We start from the raw sequence: 24,310 nt of genomic DNA on the forward strand, positions 1-24,310 counted from the left end.
TAGCACCAGGTTCTAATCAACTGAGCTAATCTCATGGTCTCTCTAATCATCCAGTGGGATTTCTGCCATAGGGTTGACTTTATCAGAAAAAAGCTACTCCCAGGAAAACTGCTTCTGAGAAATACAGTTTGACAGATCCTCAAAGAACAGAAGAAGTTTGAAGTACTGGTAATGCACAGCTTTAAAGATTTTCTAAAAAAAGAAAAAAAAGCATACTGGCTTCCCACAAAACAGGGAATGTAATTGTGTCAAGATCTTATTGATTATATGAAAAAAACCAGACTATGTGTATCGGTTAACTATTTATCAGTCTTATCAAAGTTTGAAAAAGTATTTTTGTCTTTGAAATAAGGGATAGATGGAAGAAATTACTAGTGAATGTCTAATGAATATTATATAACACAGAAATGGACTACAGATTAATAAAAGCATCCTCTCTCTCATTAAGTGTTCTTTACCCTATGGGGGTGGAGAAGGTTAGGTTATAGCAGCATTATGTCCTCACAATAAAAATACATTTAATGTCCTAGCATCTACTGCAACTGGTTATTCATTGCGTACAATTTTCTTTATTTTTGAAACCCTTTCCCTCTACCAGCTGTCTGACAAAGGCAAGAATGAAACATTCTGAAAATAAACTTTTGGAATAATTTACATTCAATGGGAAAATTCCACTAGTAAAATAGTGTTTGTTAAATTTTTCTAGTGATGGATGAATCTCAGAAGATTCAGAGGACTGCTTCAAACAAGAATAACAATATCAGTGTTTGTCTACAGCATTTCAAAACTCTATCGTCATTCCATCCAAGAACCTCCAAATAATCAGAATTGTTTGTTGTTCTTCAGTGATGTCTAGGTTTACTTCTGTCCTGTTAAGAGGTTCCTTTGCTTTACCAAGCAAAGCAGTGTATCCTCATCAGTGACAGGCTACATTTTGGAGGAAATTAATTAATTCTCCAATCCATGTTTCTTTCAGGAGTAACCCACAAAATCTTGATGGAGAGAGCAGCTACAGGAAGTCAGGAAACATTTTCTTCCACATGTTTTTTTGGTTGGTTGGTTTGGATTTTTTTTTTCTCTCCCCTGAATTAAAATTTTCCTTGATACATGTGTTGCTCTTACTTCTCTGGAAGTGATAAAAGGGGATTGTTGCACTTTAAAATTAGAACAAGAGAAGTAGTACCGCCAAAAGATTTATAGCATCCTCACAATCTCTTCTTATTTTCAAATAGGAAATCCAAAGTAAAGCAAAATAAGCAACTTCTAAAGGGAAGAAAAAACCTAAGTAACAAATAAAATAAAAAATAAAATAAATAAAAAAAAAGCAAAACCAACAGCAACAACAACAAAACAAAACGAAAAAAAACCAAACCAAACAAAAAAATCCCAAAACCAAAACCAAACAAATAAAAATACCAAGACCCAAAGGGAATGGCTAAATAAGATCGACCACTGTCTCAGTTCTGTTGGCCACACTCTAAATGATAAATAGATTTTCATCTAACGGAACAGAAAACTTGTAACTACTTTTTAGCAGGTTGGTGGGGAGAGAAGGGATCTGACTTTTTGTGATTCTTCTCTCTCTCTCTTTTTTTTTTTCTTAAGAGTTTCTGTTAAGGTCCCAATTTGCCCTTCAGGGTGGTAAGACAAAAAGACTAAAAGCTATCTTAGTAGGGTAGCTAAAAGGTCAAAATAGATCTGGATGTTAGCAGGTTAACAATGACAACTCACCTCAAGGTCCCTAAAAATAAGAGTGAAAGAAGCACATCGGTACTGAAGAGCAAGGGAGCCAGAAGAAAATTCAGAAGATCCCCATAATTAACTAGCAGAGGGTCAGATGAACACTTATTAAAATGCAACAAAGCACAATGGAGGTGTCTTAAAGATAGAGTTTCAGTCTAAACTGCAAATTTCTTGGTTTTGTCAGTTCTAGCCAGGCCTGCCATACTATTTTGATAGGTGCTTTCCTTTACATATTACCTTTGAGAATTTGGGGGGAATATTTATGTTAAAGGGTTAAGAGGGCAGTTTGTAGACAATTCAGGGAACAAATCTTCTTAGACCATATAGGAAGAATGACATTATGGTGATATTTTAAGATTTGTATCTGATATTTGAATGCTGTGAAATAAATGCATCAATTTACCATCCAGTTTCAAAGGCAACAGTAAGTTCTTCATAAAGAAATAGTTTTCTTCCAGTGCAATATCCGTACCATACCGTAATGCTGTTAAGTACTATATTTTGTCAACTCCTCTTTTTACGGTATGAGTACAATACTTTTTAGCTACCTCTCTCAAATAATTACAATAAGGAAAAATATTTTGCTTCACAACTTACCCACATCAACTTTCACCTTACTCCAATCCAAAACCATATGTCCAGGCAGTAAACGTAGATCAACAATCTTGAGAAAGGGATTTTAAAGCTTTATTGGCCATTTTTATTACTTGTTAGCACAAAGAGAAATCTGTGTTTTAAATCATAAAGTCCCTCTAATTCCACTCAATGTTAACAGCATTCTAATTTGACTGATGTGTTTTGGTTTTGGATTAGTGTTGATGGAATTGGTTGAATAAAGGTAACTGAAAGTAGAAAACTGTGGGGACCTCTGAGGCATGGGAGATCTGAAGGGGTCAGGACAATTGTAGGGCAGGAGAAGGATGAATACTTCCTCACATTCAGTAACAGAGCAAAAATTGCACCTCATTTCCTAACATTCAGACATGTTGTACATTATATGGTTAATACACTGGTTATTGAAAGTCTTTTAGGTGGAGTATAACCCATGGTACATTCTTACATCAGGATTTACAAATGCTTTCTTGTATCATAATATGCTGGCAAAACAGGAGAACACTGAGTAGCTGGTCTGACCTAAGTCCTCAAATACACTGTTTTATGGCCATGTAAATTTAGTAGTCTGTTTAAGTTCAGCAAGGTTTTCTTCTTCCTGGGTGTGTTTTGAAGTGCAGTACTGTTTAGTCTTCATATGTGGGAGGAGCTTTTTGGTTTCTTCCTTTTTTTTTTTCTTTAGTAAGTAAGATTATGGCATGTTGGATTTTGTAATTTCTTCATAAATTATTTTAAGTTTTCTTTGCATATGTGCATACCCCCACACACATGTTTACCACTTGGAGGACAAGTTGGATAAAGCAGAAGTGTAATATCACACCTCCGCTCTCCCAAATGAAGGACTGGCCGCCAGCGGATACCCAAAGTGCTATGTACTCCCTGGAACATAAAGAACAAAATGCTCTATAGGCAACTGTCGATAATCCAGCCTCAAAATCTCATTGCTGGGTGACTCCTAGTTCTCTTGTAGTCATGGCTCAAGCAGCAGTGTTGCGGTGCACTGACAAACAGGACTTTAGTCTTCCAAAGCCCTGTCCTTCCAATCCGTTATGTCGAAAAGCATTCAGGTAAACCATGCCCCCAAATATGCAACCACAGCCTATGATAAATGCAATGTGGGGTTTTCTAGTGGGAAAATCAGGGTTTGTAGGTTGTTTAGAACTGACTGGTTTTTGCTGCAGTGAAAGAAGAAAAGGACTAGGAGAAAAGGAGGAAATGAGAGAAACAATCATGAGAAAGGTCCCAAGACAAAGCGGAGACAAAAGTCCTTGGGACACAGAGTTGATAATGTGGGTTAAAAAGATAGAAAGCTAGTGAAGGGAAACTTTTTGCTCAAATTTCTCATATGATCAAGGGGATAAAATTTGGTGGAGTCTTTGCACCATCTTTGTGCCAAAGGTTATACTGCCTTTTTTCCAGCCACTGCCCAAAGGCTGCAGTGCTACCAAACATGAGTGTTTGAGGATCCACTTGAACCAGAGCTTCATAAACACCTGTGTGAATTTCACCTCTTCTCTATATCACTCATGCATGTTCTGTTCAAAATAGAGATCTTCTCACCCTTCTCTTTCTGTCTGTGGGTCCTTCTCATCTTTGCTGAGGTAATCTAAGTAGTGTGCAATAAAGAGGCAAGATAAAAGAGACAAGTCCTTATGTGGTTCTGCTGAGAGCGTGGGTGTGGTTACAGCATAGGGCCCATGAAAACAACACTTGTTACTTCATGTGGATAGACTGGATCACATGTCAGTTTGTTCTTGAGATTATAAAAGTACATCAGAAAACAAGATGCTCTTTACATGGAGGTGTTCCTGAATTTAGTATTGCAATAAATGCACCTTCCTAGTCAAGATTCTGGAAAGGCAGTCAGTTTTGTGCACAGCCCTGGTGCAGGACTCGCTTTGTTGAGTAGGGATTCAGATTTCCAATATCTTCATAGTTCCTCTGACTCTCTAGTTGTATTCTACCTTCAGATAAGACAACAGGAACATCCCTTATGATAATTTCATCAAATTGCTCACTCTCTCCTAATCCTCTTCAGGCCCTCACCAGTCTCTCAACTCTAGATTTATTTATACACATTAGTTTTCACTGATGCTACACTACGTTTTTGCCTAGGTTTTCTTTCCACAGTGCCCAAGGCTGCTTTTGGTAGTTCTGTGAACAGCCATTATGCATTTTTTAAAAATCAAATTCAATACTACAATAGGCCTGCAAAAAAACCTACTGTGTCTTATTTTTCTGTTCTACGCAAATCTCATGGACACTAATCATTTGCTCGGTATTTCCAGGCATTTATGATTCAGTTAGAGCAATGAGCTACCATCCAGAAATTTCAGATAAACAGCCACTAACCATGGAGAGGGTATCTGTATAGCACATGAGCTGTAGACCCAGTGAGTTATACCATACGTGGACTACATACCCCCAAAGTCATGGTAGCCTGACTTCTCTGATCTCCCAGACAAACCACAATTTTCTTGTGAGGAGCAAGTGACCCTTAATTGAAACAGTTCCTCTAGCCCAGGCTTATTCATGGAAAGAGAGAAACTAAAATATGTGAGCCATGCAATATGGCAGGTGCAGGGCACTAAAGCTAAGTAAAAATCCTGGCTGAGTACAAGTCTTCCACAAGACATGCTTTCCCTGCAAAGTTCCTTTCTCTTGGCCATTTTCCAGCCCTGTAGTCTCTGCTTCACTCTGAAGAAGAATTCAAAGTGCTGTTTGTCTTTCAAGCCAGAGAGCAGACCTCAGTGCAGACTCTAAATTATTGGTCTGTCATAGCACAACAAAACTCTTCCTCTGAGGGTTCGAGTTCCTTCCTGTACCCCTGCAGCACAAGTTCACCAGCATCCCAACCAATCTACCACTTACTCAGTGTACAATAAGCTACTTCCCAGTAGACGCATGTAAGTGGGAGAACAATCCTGGAAAAGTCATCCTGTAGGCTTGGCTACTTCACAGAAGGAAATTTCCAGGGAGAATTAATGTCGTACACCTCTTCCTATCAGTAAAACAGGATTCCTTCAGCAATAGGTTATCACCTTTCCACACTGAAAGGAAGGTGAATATTTTGGAAGATCCACTGAGCTTGCTTTTCATTAATGGCTTCTACACATTAAGTGGATGGTCTCTGTAGCTCTCACACAAACAAACCACTTCTCACTATCTGTAAATATTGCACAGTACAACTTACAAACATGGGAAACAGGACTCTTTCCATCAATTAGTCCATATAAATGGCAGAACCTTGAATGTGCCTGAAAGATATCCGCATGACTTGTTCTTGAAATCGCCCAGCAGTCTCCTCAGGTGAGATGAGTGTTCTTCTCCAGTGCTTAACTTTCCTTAGCATTACAATTTTTTTTCTTAATGTCTAACCCAAATCCCTCTTGCTGTGACTCAAAGCTATTACTTCTTGTCCTATCCACATTGGGCTTGTCGTACAGATTATTCTCTTTCTCTTACATGTCTCTCCACTGCTATAATTTCTCTCTCAGACTTCTTTACTTTTAGACAGAATAACTACGATACCCTCACCTTTCATTGACAGATCTTGTTTTCTGATCATTCTCTCTCTCTTCTGACCTTTACTTCCCAAATAGTCCACATCTGCTTTTAAGGGCAGTGGGCAAAAGTGGACGCAGCACATCACTGATAGTGTCACTGGTTACAAGCAGAACTCAGATCATGGTTTTGTTCTTTCTTCTCTAATAAAAGGGTTTTTTATTTGGTTTAATCCACAGTGCATCTGCTCTTCTGGCTGTAAATGGTTGCTACCTAATAGCAGTTAGATTTTAACATACTGTTTAGGCAGTTAAGGAATGGCTTTTTCGCATTTTTAGCATTTTAAATGCTCTCCAAGCAGTTCTTGCAGAACTTTGTAATCATTAGCATTTGCAACACAACTGTAAGGAATAGAAATATTATTGCCACCATTTTTCCAGTGAAGAGGATGCAGGTCTGCAAAATGTGCTTTGCAAAGGCATAATTTTTCTTGTGCCTTGTGAGAAGAAAAAGCATTGCTGGATTGTACAGGATTTTGCAGTGTGTTAGAATTCTCCTTCCACAAAACATGATTATTCAATGAGTGTGTTCATAGTGCAGATTTCCAAGCCAAGTCTCTCTTCTTAAGGGCTCTCAAAGGCGCTTAACTGTAAGCTCGTATGATTAATATTTTGTTCATTTCTGCATTTTCTATTTAAGTATCTAAGTTTTGGTATTTCATGTGCTCCAGAGCACTTTGCCAAATTCTTTTATCCCTCTTGGGACAGTTGGTCAAGGAGGAAGGCAGGATAACAGCTGGAGAAGATAGAACCAGAAAAGAACCTGAGGGAGAGGCTTCAACTCCGAGTAGAGATAAGCAGAAACATCCATCTCTAGATTCTACCCCTAACCAGAACATGGAATTTTTCCAAGTTTTCTTAATTTACAATATCCCTCTAATGTCAGCAAGCACCTGAAACCTGGTTAAGTACGTGTCTTACTTCCCTCTTGCAGTCGATCCACCAAAAAAAGTTAACAATCTGCTGTTGCTACTAGGTTCTTAATAACTCAAGTGACAGAGATCTTCATTCTTCAGCAGAGGTTACCAGCCGCTAAAGGACACAAGTAAAAATCAGAATGGTTCTGTCTAACCTCATTTGTGCCTTGCCTGTTTTCTTTTTCCTTTTTTTTTTTTTAATCTCAATTTAGCCCTCTTGTTTCTATGCATTATATGCATAGATATGCATTGTAAAATGTGATATGACATCAATTTCCAGCACTGCTAGGGTTTTTGCACATGATGCAAGCTGGTGCTCCATGGCATGTTCTCATGTGACATAAATTGAAATCACAGTGGGTCATAATGCAGCACAACAGGTGCACCAAAATGGTTTTAAATGGTTCCTATTCTTTTTTTTTCTTTTTTTTTTTTTTAATCAAGTCAGAATCAAGAACAATGGCAGCCATTAAATTAGTTCTGCAGAGCAGCTGGAAAGAGAGGATCAGGGAAAGGATGTTTTTTGCTATTTGCAATGGGAATGCAAAAGCAATTGTACAGTGTAAACCACACATTGTATTTTTTTTTTCTTTCATGTGCTGTGATAAAAGTAGTTTCCTTACCAGTATAACATGTTTCATTAATACAATGTTTAAATAATTAAATACAGCAACTCTGGAGGCGATGGCTAAGATAAAAGTTTGTAGGCAATCCGTTATTGTGATCAGACAGTACTTCTTAAAACCCATGGAGATACAATTTAGTAATTTTACTTCTGAAGTCAGTTGTTTAATAAACTATTACATTTTAATATGGTTTTGTTCTTGTCAAAGGGAATGATTCATTTCCCTACTGTCAGTTGTTCCAGCTGAAATTATTAGTGCTTCCAGAGTTGAGGGGTGCTGGGCTCCTGTTTGAACATCACTACCGTGCTGTTCCCACTCTCTAGATATTGCCACTGTAATGTTAAATGTGTGATCTTTACTGGTTGTAATTATTTTGTAGGAAAAGTTACTTCCATCATTTGAATCTTCAATATTGATATATTTCATTAGGTTTAATTCTGTTGGCAGAGAATAAGATACTGGTAAAGGACTATAAAATTAATCATACTAGGATTAAATGTATATTAATATACTCTAATATTGGATGTCCCAGAAAAAAACTGGCAAAACCATTAAATAGAGGGAATATAATAGCAAATAAACTAAAAAATACCTCTGCTGATGAGTTTGTCACAGTTTTAAACAGATTTTTTGCTGAAATTTCAATATAAACTTCTTGTTAATTTTTCTTTATTAAAAAAAAAAGGCTTTTATAAGAAATGTGTTCTTTAAAAAAAATCCAAAATTATTTGTTTTTATTTATTTGTCTCTCCTTTCCTGTGAAGATTTTAGGTATGTAATGTTGGGATGTAGGCTTAATATTGTCTGCTGGGCTCCTTCTTTTGCATGTTGCTGCCAACTGACAAAATACTTTTAGAGACAGACTTGGTAATCAGTTAAATCATTCTCCATATGCCCATCCATTAGTGGTAGCAATCGAGCAAGGGTGGTGGACATTTCCATGCCACTTGTGCACAGAAGTACCTAGGAAACAAAGACCGGGACAGCTGCACCCACTGTGCCTTGAGCCGATCCATGCGACTCACCTGCTGTGGAGCCTGTCTCAGTGCGGAGTGGCAGGTCTGTGAAGATTAGGGGGCAAGGGCCCTTCCACAAGCATCTGCTTATCACTGGCCTTGGTGACACGTGGGATTATTTGTGGCCAAGTCCTCTACCACAGCACATACAGTTCTGAGATAAAAAGCACGTACCAGAGTCCCCACCGCCTCTCCAGCTGAGATGGAAATTGGCATTATTTGAAATTCAAGGAGTTTTTACTGTACACAGGAATAATCCAAATGTGGAACGGGGTTTGTTATTAACTGTAAATCCCCTTTCCCCTAAGAAAAACAGAGTAAATGCAGGAAATAAGCTCCCATTTATATACCAGAGAGACAATGCTTCATTGTCACTTATATTTTAAAGTCACAAGTGAAAAGTAAATGGAAAGTGGGAGCAAATATCAAGGTTCCAGTGGCACTGATCCTTCCACAGTGCAGTCAATGGAAATTTTTGTAGCTTACTTACATCCTATGAGAGAAGGATTACATATAAAGAATATTTGATGGCTTATTATTTAGAGTATATGTTATTCTTTACCCAAGTCAAAAAGGGGGGAAAGCTCTTCACCTCTTTTTTTACTAATAATTCTGCACATTTCATATTTATTTACTCTTTACGTGGCAGTATTTTAATAATCTTTCAAATATTTTTTCGAACACGCAAGAAAGAATCTATGTTAAAATAATTCCAAGTGTGCATTTCCAGAATGCCTGAAGCTTATTGTTACTAGATACTTATAGGGCAGATAAGATTTAAAAAAGGAGCTACAAACAGAATTTCCTTATAAATACTGTAAAAATTTTTCTCAGTCCAGCTTAACTCCCTTATTATCTAGTTTTCCCTCACAGAGGAGCATTCTCAAAAACATTATTCTCCAAAAGTTATGTGCAAATTCTCAGGCAAATACTAACTTTCCTTCCTTGCATTTTTTTCTTCTTTTTATATTTTATTTAGGACAACAAGTGCCATAATCTACATGGGGTCCCACATGGCAAAACCCATCCTGGTTCTCTCTATATTCCAACAAAGAACTCATTGCAGTGTATGTTACTAAACACACATAGCCATTCAGGTCTCTATAAATGTGGTCCTCAGCATTGCCCACTCCACTCTTCTATCATTTGTGTTTCAATGAATTTCACTTTTCTTTGACAGTCTCAGAATTTCAGCCTTACAGGATACTGTAGGCAGAATGGAATGTACAATTTTGACTTCAGACAAAGTGGCATCTTTTCTGTAAGAATCTGCACAAGCTACAAAACACCACTCGTCCCACATTGATATTATTTTCTCTCTCTCTTTCTTGGACAGTATCTCTAAGTCTGACCCAGACAGACATTTTCTTCCAATGTCTAAATTCCACGCACCAGACTCATACTGAGTAAATCACTCTGAGCATTTGTGTCTTAGGAATATTTGTCAATACTGTGACTATCTTGTTTGGCTTGGGTTTATTTTTTTTCTTGTTCCTGTGACTGCAGAGGTGAGTGCGTGCAACCTGTTGCATGCTGCAAAGAGTAGAACTTATATTTTATTAAATATTATTGTCTCTATTAGCATTTATTTGCTTGTTATACCTTATGAGTTTTACAAAGATATTTTTTGCAAAGAAGAATGTAGGTACAGGGAAAAGCTAATTTGCTATCAATATGCTAGTGTTAGTAGAAATGTCTGCCAGTTAGATCTCTTTTTTTCCAAATTGAATATATACACATAAATTTTTACAAACTACTATGTCTTGCATGTGTAATGCGGGAGGTATTGGGTCTGTATACAATAATAAAAACTTCCTTGTTTTTCACAAAGTGGAGACGTAAGAAACAATGGTGTTCTTGATACCTATCTATCACTTTTAGCATGATGGTATCCTAGACACTGGCATAATAGAGGCATCAGATGAAATAATAATACTCAAATGATGTTTGCAAAGTTGAGCTCGTAAATGTCAAAGGTGATTTGAAGTGGACAAGAGTGAGTCTTAACAAATCAAGTAGGGGCTGCTGGCAATTGTTTCTGTTCTCAGTTCTTATTGAAACTAATATTGGACAAATTGAAAGAGTGATTGCCTTAGAGCCTTTGCAATGTCTTCACCAATCTGTTGCCCATTTCCATAAAAAATGGGAGTGAAAATGGCAGCTGACTTCTTTTGACCTCTCTCAATTTCACTGGAGCTCCTGTTGGAGACCTGAAAAAGCAGTTTTTCAAGCAGGCCATTATCTTCCATAGCAAGTTAGCTGGCAGTTAAATTGAAAAATATCAGTCAAATAATCTGTTTAAGCCAGGTCTGTGTGTATGCACTGTAAATGGTAGCTAACCTAAAAAAAAAAAAAAAAAAAAAAACGCAAACAAACAAACAAAAAAACCTTAACCTGAAAGTGAATGAACAAGAGGAGTTAGTTCCTTTACCAGATTTTTGTTGTTGTTATGTCAAATTCTTCTGCCCTTCTGCCTTCCTGATTTGATCATCAGCATTATAGCAATGTAAGGAGCTACCTGGAGTGCCTGAATCCTAGTCCTTATCTTCCTGACTCGCTGGTTTCTCCCCTGATGGAACCATTGACCAAGGGCTCTTTTGCTCCACTTTCCTTACTAACTCATTCTCTTTCAATCTAGTATCTTTTCTTATGTTCACCAAAGTATCACCACTTTCATTCCATACAGTAGTTGCAGAAACACCTTTTTCTTCTAAAATTTGGAATCATGAACTTTTCCTTCTTAGAAATTTGCATTCTCACTAAACTTGCTCTTCTTTACAACGGCCAAAATATAATATCCATGCGTATCACAGATGTGCTGATTCTTAGTTTCCCTCAACTTCCCCTGTAACCAGTGACAGAGATACTTAGTTCTCTTGAAAGAAGTTCAATCTATCTTAGGAATTGTGTTTCTCTTCTAGAGTTTTGAAGAACTGTTCTCCTAACCTATACTTGTCTTTCAAGTACTTAATATGAGGCTGAGAAGTGGATGTTCCATGACTTTGGGGAATCCTTAAAATCCTTGGGACCCTATTCCATCCTACAGATCACTCAGCCTAACGGGGATTACCCAGCAAACACCTGACTGCACCAGGTGAACAGCTTGGACCCTATTTCCACCTCAGCTGTCTAACATTAGGCTGATTCTTTCTGCCTCAACCCCATGTTGCTAGAAGATATAAAGACCCTATAGTCCTCTACTCCCTCCTGCATCTTCGGTATATACATCCTTTATACTCTCTCAGATTATATTTGCGTTTCAGAGGTTCTCTCACAACTGTTTCTAGCTATTACTCTGCCTGGGTTTTTGGCCCCAGATTTCCCTGGCTGCTGTTCAACCACTAATCCCTTCTTGTTTTTGGAAGTAGATAACTTTCTTCTTTCACAGAAACTAGGCACTTCATATAGATAATCATGGATTCATCTGAGTCAGGAATTCAACCTTTTTTGACTAACCACGGCAGTCACACAAGGACTCTTCTTGGCTTAGTTTCATGTCTTCAAGTGCCCAAGTGCCCTTTCTTAAAATTTCATTTGCTTCTGAACATAACCTTTCCTGCTGTGAGATTTAAAAAATACTTATTATTTGTCTTTGGAATATCTCAGCTAAAGAATTAGACTGAAATTTCAGGGTTAGAGTGCATTTACTGAAAAAAAGATTTCTCTTGTAGTGATTTCTGGTTTTTTTAATGTAAAATGTGATTGCTGTATCAGCAGCAGCTTCTTAAAAAAAAAAAAAAACCAACAGATGCTCAGTTTTTCAGCAACAAAAAAAAAATTCTTGTTTTCTATTGTACGAGTAGAAAGAAACAATTTGAACTTTGGAGAATTCTTCTTACTTTTTGCCTTCTTCCATTGTGAAGATCCACTGTTTTTAATTAAGGACAAAATTACTAGATAGACGAGAGTATCAGACACATTTGTTTTCTATCAGCAATGATAGGATTGTGTTAGGGAAGTAACTGTGTGAACAATAAAGACAATAAAGTTGCAGAACCAGAGACAGTTGCAGCTGCATTTCTGAGACCCATTGAAGATAAGTTATTGACCAACCATGTTATAAAGTTATAATGCCACAGCAGCAGCTCAAGCTTTCTGCAGAGCTATCCTAGTTTCCAGTGGAGTTAACACACGGTTATCACGTTACAGCAAAAAAGTCTCTTGTAATTGGTAACCCATTAGGTGATGTACTGGTACTGAGTCAGACCATTTCTCTGAATCCTGATTTCAGAAAAGTGGATCTTCCTGAAGGCACAAAGCTTAAAGGTAAATAACTGTGGTTATGTGTGTCAACTCAGAAGTTGACCTATTTTTTGCCAGTTTTCTTCTACTGTTTAACTTTTCACCAAATGGTTGTTTGCTTCTCATTTCATTTACTTTTATTTTGGTGTGTTGGACTTTAGGACTCCAGGGCTATCCAAATACTAAGGGATAGTAAAATAAGATTAAGCATAGGTTCCAACAAATAATATTCTCCATTGCAATGTTTTGGTGTTGTCAATCTACAGAATTTGCAGCTTGAATATCATTATTTCACTCACAGACACCCTCCTATTCCCATGAGTCTGTAATATTAATCTTTTACTTTTCTGTCTGTCCTTTCTAAACTCAGTTAATTTTTTTTTCTACACTCCCTACAGTGATTCTGAGAAAGGCACAGTTCTGATAAGAGGTTCTCACTAGCCAGAATCTAACTGTGACACTATATTCTCATAATGATGTGTCTGAACCTAAAAACAACCATTGTTTTTATTACTACAATTATTACTTCATTGCATGATGCAATGAATACATATTTCATATTTGTTTGCTCCAGAAGAATGAACAAAACCAAATATACCTCTTTTTTTCTGTATTTTTAAGTTCTTCATCTTCTGCAAGATTTAAATATCAGACTAGCAATGATATGCAGATCCTCTACATAAATCTTCCTTGATATTTAAGGTGCAAATCAGGATACAGACGGGCTTTACTTTCACTGGGTCCCATTTTTTGATCTTGGTGTTTTGTTTTTCCCTCTAGAAAATTTTCTGCATTCACAGAGGAAGACACAAGACTTTTGTGTAAGTGTGTAACAGTGAGGATAAAACAGGACTCTGTTAGCTACTGCAGGCAGCTGGGCTGACCAAATTGCTTGCTTTCCAGGACAGCTCCATTCTGTGCCTTTGCAGGTGCTGGGAAGTTAAAAATAGCATGGTTCACCTCTTGGACAGACAAGGCGTTAGATTTCAAAATTACATTAAAAGAAACCAGAATAAAAGGGCATTGTGGCACACAGCAACATGGGAGGTAGGGCTCAGAGTGGTTAGAAAGTGAGCTATCTCTGCAAAAGTATTGTGTGACCAACTGTCCTCTTACTCCATTTACAAGGCTGTAGTCCAGCAGATTTGCAGTCTGCAGGGTCATAATTCCATACATATAGACATTTTTCCTCCATCCCATCAGTTAGTTCCCTCTCTGTAAAAGCACCATGTCTGCACTGTTCCTCTGTTAATACAAGGGCTGATGCTGAGTGGTAACAAATTGTGACAGTGCTGTGGCCAAGGCATGATTCATTCACAAGCTTGTGAAAGGATGAGCAGGTGGTATTCTGCCCTCCCCAGGGATGGGTACCAACAACACGGACCACTGGGGGGTACAGCACAGGCCTCCCCTTCTGTCTGTTTGCAGGAGCCATGGCCTGCCTCAGATGCAGCTTTGAGTACTTTAAGCTGCAGTACTTTGTGGGTGACAGGCTCTTTTCCAAAATGCCTTTCTCACCCAGACATCTCGTATTTCTAGGCATGTCACCCTTCTTTTTTCTATTCTCACAATATTCTTTTTCAGGAGTTCAGTGGAAGCGCAGCAATCTCCTGAATCTGACCTCTATGAAAGTATGGAAAAGGGTAAAAAATACTACTTTTTACTCTATCCTTTACAGTTCCTTCGTGATTTATAAAAAAAACAACAGCCACTGAGCTTTCTCACTCTTATCTTTGTTTTATTTTTATCTTTAACACTATCAAATCTTGATACACACCTCCTTTTCATGAAGACTTTTTAGGGAACTTTGCAACTGGCAGTATTCAGAGCTTTTTCTCAAAGGGCTGACTGAGCCTTTTTCTATGTGTTTGTCAAGAGTTTAAGTCCTGTAAGTGTGTATGGGGGGAAAAAAAAATAAAGAGTACGATTTAAATGTCCCATTCTCCTATCATTAAATGGCTTCCAATCTTTTGTCCCTTTTAATGTCATAATCCTAGCAGTTCCCCAGACTCCTGTGGACTTACCTAGGGAAAACGTGAAAATCAATACCTGAAACACAAATGGGTTTGATGGACAGAAAAGAATTTTTTCTGGTTTATTTATACGTTTAAAGAAGAGACAGCTAATAAGCACATTGCATACACAGACAGACACATATTTGTAACACTTTTAAATTCCTCTATACCCCACTATCTTCAAATTGGCATGAAGAGGCAGTTTAAATATTCTAGTTGATAGCACAGACTGATTATCAGAATTCCAAGCCTTTTTTCCTACATCATATTCAGTTATAGTTTTTTTGTGTGGTTTTTTTTCTGTACTTACAAATGGATATCTGGCGTAATATCAAATGCTATGTAAAATTTCATAGATCTGAATTTCGCTTAACTTGCTAGTTGAGTCAACTTTAGATATGACTTTTTTTTCTCCTACAAAGTCTTACTTTTAAAATATGGATATAAAATAACAATTAGAGTACTGTGTCAATCAGTGACCACTATTTCAACCTGCTGCTTTCCCTTAGAGGAGCTTATACATTACACTCTATTCATGCTGTGGAACTACCATGCCCTAGAATGAATACAAAATAGGGATAAAAAGCTTTTTGTTTCAAGTCTCCACAAATGTGGAATCAGTTACCAGTTGATTTAAGAACAATTGAGAGCTTTTCATGTTTTAAGATGGAACTGAAACAATACTTCATGATGACTAGAAGTTGTTGTAATTGTTTTAATTGATGTTATTCAAGTGTTATCTTGGTTTATTGTTTATTTATATGCATTTGTTTATCACAGGTCATGCTTGAAAATGGGCTTTCATCTCAATTTACATAGTCAGCTAACAAATATATATGTATGTGTATCCGCTACACTTGTTTATATTTGACAGCAAAACCATATGTATTCTACATTTATTTCTTGCCTTTATGTTTGTGCTATCGATTAAGACATCTGAGTTTGATTTCAGCTTGACTTTTAAGTTTTCAGGACAAACCAAACAAGTATGTATCTAATAATATCAGTCAAATTATTGTTTGGCTCCCAGAGCACAAATTAAGTTAAAGCATTGACTAAGCACATATTACTATGCTTTATAAAGCAGTTCACTCTTTATTTGCAGGGTTTTACTCCTGCACTCTGTTGTCTTTTAGCAGCATTAGCATTCAGAAATTATTTCTATATCTCTAAAGGCAAACGATGTATTAAAAACAATGATAACATCACTTTTAGAGAAATCCAGTCTAGTGTCAAGCATTTATTATCATAGCTGATAAAGTAATGGCATGTTTAATTTACACTCCCTGTGAATGATAAATATCTACGTAAGAATTTGTGCCTGTCTTTACATATTTAGCAAGTAAACTAACCAATATGTAAGAGGAATAGAGAGGAAGAGCAAGTCATTATTTCATCTGTTTCATTTACAAACTCAGAAGTCACAAATGTGCAGCTGGGAAATGTGTTTCTCTCAAAGCTTCAAATCTGTGACATGTTAATTCATACATGATTGCAGTCACATGGTCTTCCTCAAGGGCATTAGCTCAGTATTCCCAGTACAGTACACTCACCTGTAAGAGAGGAGTGGACAAAGTGATTTTCATAAATCAGATAAAATGGCTCAATAAATCCTAAACATCTTTCATCATTTCTAACAGAAAATGAGCTTAGTTATGTAAGCAACATTTTTAAAATTTGAATGGTCTTTGGAAACTGGCAGGTGAGACAATAAAGGGCAAGGCTACGTTATTTTTGGTTATGGAATCTGTCAGTTAAAGGTTGCGCAGCTCTGGACCAAATAGTGCTCTGACTTGCATCCCATGTTACCCACGGACGACCTTATGTCCGGACACTAAATATTTCCATTAAACAAGAGCACTTTTCTACTGTGACAGTCATATGATAACATTGCCTGTGTCATTGTCTACATGCAGCTGTTTGCAAAAATGTAGGCTTTTTCCCAAAAATGTTGTCTTTGGTACTCTGACTGCAGAGTGAATTATACAGTATGAAAGGAACCTGAAGGAGCCGTTAGGGTCCATTGTGTCAATCCAGCTGCTACACATGCATATTAAGTCCACATTTCAAAGTGCTTGTGAAGCTTTTTCTGTTTGTTTTGTTTTGCAATCCATTTTCAAGCATACTTCTTTCTTTTTCCTTGTTGGAATACCTAAACTGCACTGAGCTAGATTTTTGACAAATTCCAATTTAAATTGAAAACCCTTTTAGCTAAACAAGAGAAATATTTTCTTTTTTAAAATCTGATGAAATTTAGGAAAAAAAATCACAAAAATTTGGTTTAAAAAAAATTATTTCCATCGGTTACTAAAAAAAGCATCTTGTCTCGTCTGAGAGCTGGTTGTCAGGCTCCAGTCAGCTTTGTATTCAGTCTCCTGAAAGTAGGAATTAGAATGGAAACCTGACTGACCCTGAATGTAGGTATTATTGTTCAAACAACCACAAATTTCTCTTCATAAGAAGAGTATTCAAATATCAGATTAATTCACTGTAGACATATATTTGTCATCCAGAATTTCATATTTCTAATAATTCATTTGCTAGAATACTTCAAATTCAGAGAATCAATCTCGTGAGTGTAGCATAACTACAGCATCACAAATGAGAATGCCAAATTTAAACTGTTTAGTCTGGGAATTTATTGCTGGCACTGGAATCGTTGTTGGCAGAACATGTCCATATAGGGGGTTCGTTCAGCTACTTCATTTCCAGTCTATGTCATTAAGCAGTGGTTTGAGGACACTTAGTATTTCAATGCAGTAGACAACAAAAAGAAAAACACCTCCTCCCTTTCTCTTTCTGTTTAATTGTGTATTGGTACCTCAGAATTTTGGCTTAAATACTGATCTGATTTGCATTCATACATGGGAATTGCTTAGAGTAATTGAAAAAGTTTGTCATTAATATAAACAGCCAGTGTCCTGGATTTTGATACTAGTCCTAACTCTCATTTCACAGATGCTGATGAACAGTGCTTTTATCTTGAGTTTTAACAGCCCAAGTTACGTACAGGGTGCTGATCGAGCAGGTAGTATAGGGCTTGGGGACCTGTGTTCCTGAAAGATATTTACTTTAGCATTTACCATGCTCCAAGCAGAGAAAGTATGTGTTTAGTGTATAGACTGCACTTTTACTAGTTAATGGAAAGTATGGAGGTGAAGGCTCAAAAGAGGTTTTAGTGGGTTTACCCCGGCTGGACACCAGGCACCCACCGAAGTCACTCTATCACTCCCCTCTGCAACAAGAGGAGAGAAAATATAATATAGGGTTCATGAGTTGAGATAAGGACTGAGGGAGATCACTCGCTGATCTCCATCATGAGCCAAACAGACACAGAGTGGGAATATTAGATTTGTTACTAACAGAATCAGAACAAGAGAATGAGAGGTAAAATAAATCACCATTAAAAAAAAATCACCTTCCCTCCACCTGTCCCTCCTTCCCAAGTTCTACCTCCTTCCCCCCAGTGGCACAGAGGGATGGAGAATGGGAGTTACGGTCAGTGCAGACACAGGTTGTTTCTGCTGCTGCTCAGGGAGAGGAGTCCTTCCTTTTATTCAGCATAGGGTCTCTCCCATGGGAGACCCTATGAACCCTTCATGAACTACTCCAGTGTAAGTCCATCCCACAGGCAACAGCGCTTCATGAACTGCTGCAATGTGGGTCACTTTTCCATGAGGTGCAGTCCTTCAGGCACAGGCTGCTCCAGCATGGATCTCGCACAGGGCCACAAGTCCTACCAGAAAAACCTGCTCCAGTGTGGGCTCCTCTCTTCACAGGTCAGCAGGTCCCCACCAGGGCCTTGCTCCAGCATGGGCCTCCCATGGGATCACAGCCTCCTTCAGGCATCCACCTACTCTGGCATGGATCTCCTCCACAGGCTGCAGGTGGATCTCTGTATCCCTGTGGTCCTCCGTGGGCTGCAGGGGCACAGCTGCTCCACCATGGTCTGCACCACAGGCTGCAGAGGAACCTCAGCTCCGGTGCCTGGAGCGCCTCCTTTGCCTCTCTCTGCACTGACCTTTGTGTCTGCAGAGTTGTTCACATGTTCTCACTCTGCTCCTCTCTGGCTGCAGTTTCATCTGCCCAATGACTTTTTTTTTCTCCTTCCTAAATATGTTACCACAGAGGTGTTACTCTTGTTCCCCATTGGCGCAGCCTTGGCCAACAGCGAGTCCATCCCGGAATCAGCTGGCATTGGCTGTGCAGGACATGGGGGAAGCTTCTGGCAGCTTCTCACAGAAGCCACCCCTGTAGCCCCCTCCCCGCCCCACTACCAAAATCTGGCCATGCAAACCCAATACAGGGCTTTAAAGACAAACCCTTCCCTTGCCTGCAGTATGCTGCAGAAAGGTGTCAGGCACAACCAGACACTACTTAGACTCAAAAGTCACTCTGTGTCTGGAAGATATGAAAACTTCTGTTCCCAGCTGACAACCTAAATGCACACCAGTCACTGGCTTCTCTGAGGATGGCAAATGTGGTCACCTCTCTAAATGCATTAGGCAGACACATATCAGTATTAATTTAAGCCTGGAAAACACATATCTGCATTTTCTCTTTCAGATGAAGACAGGGATTACTGATAGGGGAAAAAAAAATTAACAATAGCAAATAAACCTCTCATTGTACTGCACAGGGTCAGACAATCTGAGTGCTAATTACCAGCAAACATACCCCACGCAGGTCATTCAGCCTAATCTTTTTTTCTCCTTCCCTCATTGTGTCAGGATGGATTTCATTAAACTTAAACCCTTGATGATAGATTGACATTAAATCTGGCCTAAAATCCTGCAGTGCAGATGATTCTGGAAAACTTCTAGATGGTTTGCTCCATGTCCTAACTGTTCCTGCAGTTGTAAAGTTTTTCCTAATACTTAACCCTATTATCTATGTTGCAGCTAACATCCATTCCTTCTTGTTTTGTCCCCAGTGACTAATGAGAACAATTGGTCCCTTCTTCTGGGTAACACCCCTTTATGCAATTATCGAGAGTTATTGTGCCTCCCTTTTGGTTTCTCTTCTCTAACCTGAACATATCACAACCTCTTAAGCTTTCCTCCTGGGCCTTATTTTCAACATCTTTTATCAGTTTTTATGTCATTCTCTTAAGTCCTTTTTATTTGTCTGTATCCTTTGAAAAATGTGGTAGCCCAAACTAAAAGCGGCTCTCTGGATGAAGCTCAGCCAAATCAAACAGAGTGGAAAAACTGTCTTCCTTGTATGGCACATGATGCTCCAATTAACACAACCTAGCATAGCATTTGTCTTTTCTGTGACAGCATTGTCTTTTTCGCTTGTTCAGTATATTGTCCGTTATTACTACTAGTCCTTTTGCTGGAGTTTTCTGATCTAACTGGTTATATCTGTAACTTTGATCTTTCTACTCTTAAGTTGTTCCACCATCTGCTTTGAGTTTCCATACAGCCACATATGCTCCCCATCTTCATACTTATTTGTATGTGGCTTTGTGTTATCTGACTCATTGTCCTAGTGCCACCAGTGTTAGCCATCGGAGTAATTTTGCAATATTATCTGTAAGACGGACTTGTTCCAGTAACTGAATACTCCCATCAGCAATACCAAAGCCCTATCAGAAGCTTATCTCCACACCTTCTCAACTATTGCTATGGTGTTTGTAGGGATTAAAAAATTATATACTTCCTTGGGAAAGATTTCTTTTTACGTAGTTAATCAATGATCTATGAAAACAGCAAGGAGGCTAGAGCATAATTATGTAAAACACAAATTTTCTTATTTGCATGGGTTTACAATATTTTGATGTGGTAGCTCCTTCCACCCTAATCATAAAATCAAATATTCAGCAGTCTTTCACCAACTGGAGTTTCAAAACCTCATTTCAGAAACCTGGACAGGAGATGTTCCAGAACCAGGATATGCATGCATCTGCAACACACCTGGAAGGCAGACAGGAAGGAATGCAGCCACTATTGAATTCCAACCCAGCGACTTTGTAGGACTAGCTGGCATTTAAGCCTTGAGAGACCATTTTGTGTTGGAACTGCTACATTATTTCTCTTCTGAAACCCATATTTGGGGAGCTGCAGCTCAAGTTTTCAAGGCTTCTCTTTCTTCAGCAGTAAATGTGGAAGACTTCATAGCCCCAGAGTGGATCGAGGAAATATTCTTCAAATAAGATTTTTAATAGAGCAATATTTGTCAAATTTTGGAGAAACATTCAGATTCAGCAAAGTGATATTTTTCCCACCATAGGTTATTTTGTTAGGAGCTCTCTGCACACGCTCACGAAGACTCCTGAAGTACCTTCATTTATCTGCACACATCTGAGTCTTTCTAGGTGTTTTTATGGTATTCTTGATGCAGAGGATGGCTCAAAAATTCACTTTACTCTTATTTAACGTTTTATTTCTTACTTTTTTTTTTGTGCATGGAATAACGCTCTTTGCTTTTGCAAATATTTATACTGTTTATTAATTTCCTTTCCCCTCTTAACATGAACCGGAACAGTTTGCAGAGGTTTGTCTACCTCACTTGCTCAAAATGCATTCCCAGGTCCAGACAAGGGCACACTGTGCCTGCACACAACCCACACCAGGGCCTTGGGCAGCCTGCCCAAAAATGCCTGGCAGGGTCCTAACCACCTACTTACATATTAATACCACCTAAGAAAGCCCTGTGTGTTGAGGCTCACGGGATGTTGCACGTGCTTAAGAAGCGTGTTTTCTGCCCAGACATTTGCTGGGTGCAGAGGCGAGTCTGGCCCATGGGAAAATCATGGGGCACCCCTCAGAGAAAGGGTTACTCCTCTTCATAGAGGTGAAATTGCCAGCATGGTCAGATTCAGGAATTTTAGAGCAAGGAGTGAGATATCCAAGATATGAGATTTTACAATACATTCATATATGTATATACTTATACATGTTAATATTTATGATATACATTTCTAATGGGAGAGGTTTACTAGGAGAAGAGAGAACTCTTTCTTTTTAGTTTTCTTTTCCTTTATCTTCTTCTTTCTTTTTCTTTCTTTTCCCCTACTCCTTTCTCTTTTTTTTTTTTTTTTTACTTTTTCAAAGGAGAAAAAGAGAAAACAAAGTCTCTCTTGCTGTATTGTCATTCTGGAAGTACAAAGCAGCACTGAGGTTTCTGCAAGAAAATGTTGATAACTCCATATGGTAGAAAGTCCACGTAAACAATGACTTTGAACAGGCCACATGCTGAGATAGTGACACTAGGTTAGTGTAGCTATCCCCTCTAGCACAGCTGTAACTTATGCCAGCAATAAAAGCTTTCTGATGGTGTGTTATTCCTCAATTCAAAAAGAAAAAGAATTTTTATCAATAACAGTACTTTTAGATTAATATAGTTGCTTAAACATTAAAGCTTCTGCAGCGTAGCATTTAACAGCATACTTAAAATTAAAACCATGAATAAACACCCCACCTCAGATTGGCATTATGTTATGAGCCCTTCCTAAAACAGATCTGACCCTTATCCTACTACAGCCACTAACACTGCCTGTAGGAAAAAAATGTTTCCTTTTACAGTGGGTATTTCATACCCAATTCTCCCAAAAGAGAGTGGGAGTGAAACCCAGTGTACTGACTCACAGTAAAAATCTTTTCAAGTCTGAGGAAAATGTAACTCCCAGAATAAATTACTGTACACAACATTTTCTTTTGGGCCAGTTAGCCAGTTACTACTTTGCAATAATCATTCAAGTGCTCTTATCTCCTGTTCTAAAAGGCTTGCTTTGACATGTTCAAACATTAACTGCTTGTTACAGGAAGACTTACTTTCCAGGAATACAAAGATTCAGTCTTTCATCAAACTGTTCATAGCAGTACATTTACTCTCCCTGAAAAAAATTGTTTCTGTTGATATAGTTCAACTACACTGAAGAAAAAGTTCAGTTCTGAGCAGATGGTTAGGATGACTGACTGCAAGCCAGGGCTAAGAAAATACTAAATATTGCTGGTGTTAAGAGCACTGTAATTTCTCTATATGTCTCACTTCGGATTCTTTAGCCATTTTATTCCTCCTCAAAAAAAAAAAAAAAAAAGGAGTCAGGAAATATTTCAAGTTGTTTCTCCCCCACCCCCAACCCTTTTTTTTTTTTAACCATGTTTTTACAATCTTCTATTTATCATAGAATTTTCCATCATCAGGAGAACTACAAAAAAGTTTTCTTCCATGATAAATAGTTCTCCAGAAACAGGACCGAGATAGAAATCTCTCTCATTTTATAAGCATACAAGAAAATACTCTAATGATGTGTACGAGTGTCTTCAGTCTCAGACACTTCCTCTGACTGATTTTAGACAGCTAAAGCTTTAAGTATTCATTGGTTTCACTTTTGGAAGTTTTGTTCTTAATATATTAGGACTGATGAATAAGGCATGGGACATTCCACAATATCCCAGCTGGGGGATTATGCAGCTGGACAAAATTATCCCTATTATTTTGGAGCTTTAAATTATGATATATCTCTTGATAAACCTTCTTGTTAGAACTGAGTAGTAGAGGCATTATAAGACATAAATAGAGACATAATAGGACAAAAGAATTCCATGAAAATAATGTTTTAATTTTGAACAAATGTGCCTTTAACCAGAACGTTTGTGAGATGCCTTGTGTTTACTGCAAAATGGGAATAGAAAGTGATTTTTGAATTCTGAAATTAGATGGTTTACAATAGAAAATCTGACTTTGAGTTACTTCCACTCAGAGAAACACAACATGTGATGTGTTCTGCTCCATCTAACCGGCATAACAATATCGAACGCCAAATTTTGAATATCAAACACTCACAGTAAAGTGTTCATAAATGATACACCTTCATTCAGGGAATAATTCTGAATAATAAATCTAAGAAAGTCATAAACTGCTCTTGTACAATTCACAAATAGAAAAAGGAGATGAGATTTGTCTAACAAATTATTTGGAGTGAATTATACATCCAGCAGCTACCCGAGTCCCTAATCTGTATTTTCGAAAATTTATATGGGATGTCTTCTCTAAAGATTTTGCAATATAATTACCTAGATCAGCCATTCCCCAGCTGGATCCTCTATGGCAGCATCAGTGTGCTTATGTATTCCTGGATGAGACTGCTTTATACACTGTTTCCTTATGCCACTTCCATATTACCTTTCTAAGCAGATTTGTCACCTGTTCTGGGAGACACCGTGGCCTCCATTTCCTTCAGTGACCTAAAATAATTAAAAGCTAAATCTCCTGTCTTCAAGTACTTTTGCATATGCTTAAATTTATGCACATGATTAATTTCATTGATTTTAATGGCTCTATCCATAGGAGTACATTTAAGAAAACTTATTTGAAGTTGTGGGCTTTTAAGAAATCTGTCTTCTGATGTTACATGCTTCCTACTTTATCAGTAAATAGATTATTATTGCTTAGCAATGTCCAAAACATACACTACTAACCAAAGAACCTATCAGTTATTGATAATAAAAGTCCTTAATAAAATTAACTGACTTTACTTTCATTTATATAATTATTTTCAAATATACGTTTGTGATTTACATTGAAATATATGAAATCAGAAAAAGACTCGCGTGTTCAGAGTCTTCC

General features: G+C 37.8%; 1 long non-coding RNA gene across 1 annotated transcript in view; it reads left to right on the plus strand.

Moving 5' to 3' along the window:
* The window catches only part of LOC114061794, a 160,579-nt gene that overhangs the window by 5,445 nt on the left and 130,824 nt on the right, over window positions 1-24,310 (plus strand). The gene's annotated exons all lie outside the window — the stretch shown is intronic.

The sequence above is a fragment of the Empidonax traillii genome, unplaced genomic scaffold, assembly GCF_003031625.1.
Source record: "Empidonax traillii isolate 1590-97213 ecotype Southwest subspecies unplaced genomic scaffold, ASM303162v1 scaffold360:size843394, whole genome shotgun sequence".
Classification (NCBI taxonomy): domain Eukaryota; kingdom Metazoa; phylum Chordata; class Aves; order Passeriformes; family Tyrannidae; genus Empidonax; species Empidonax traillii.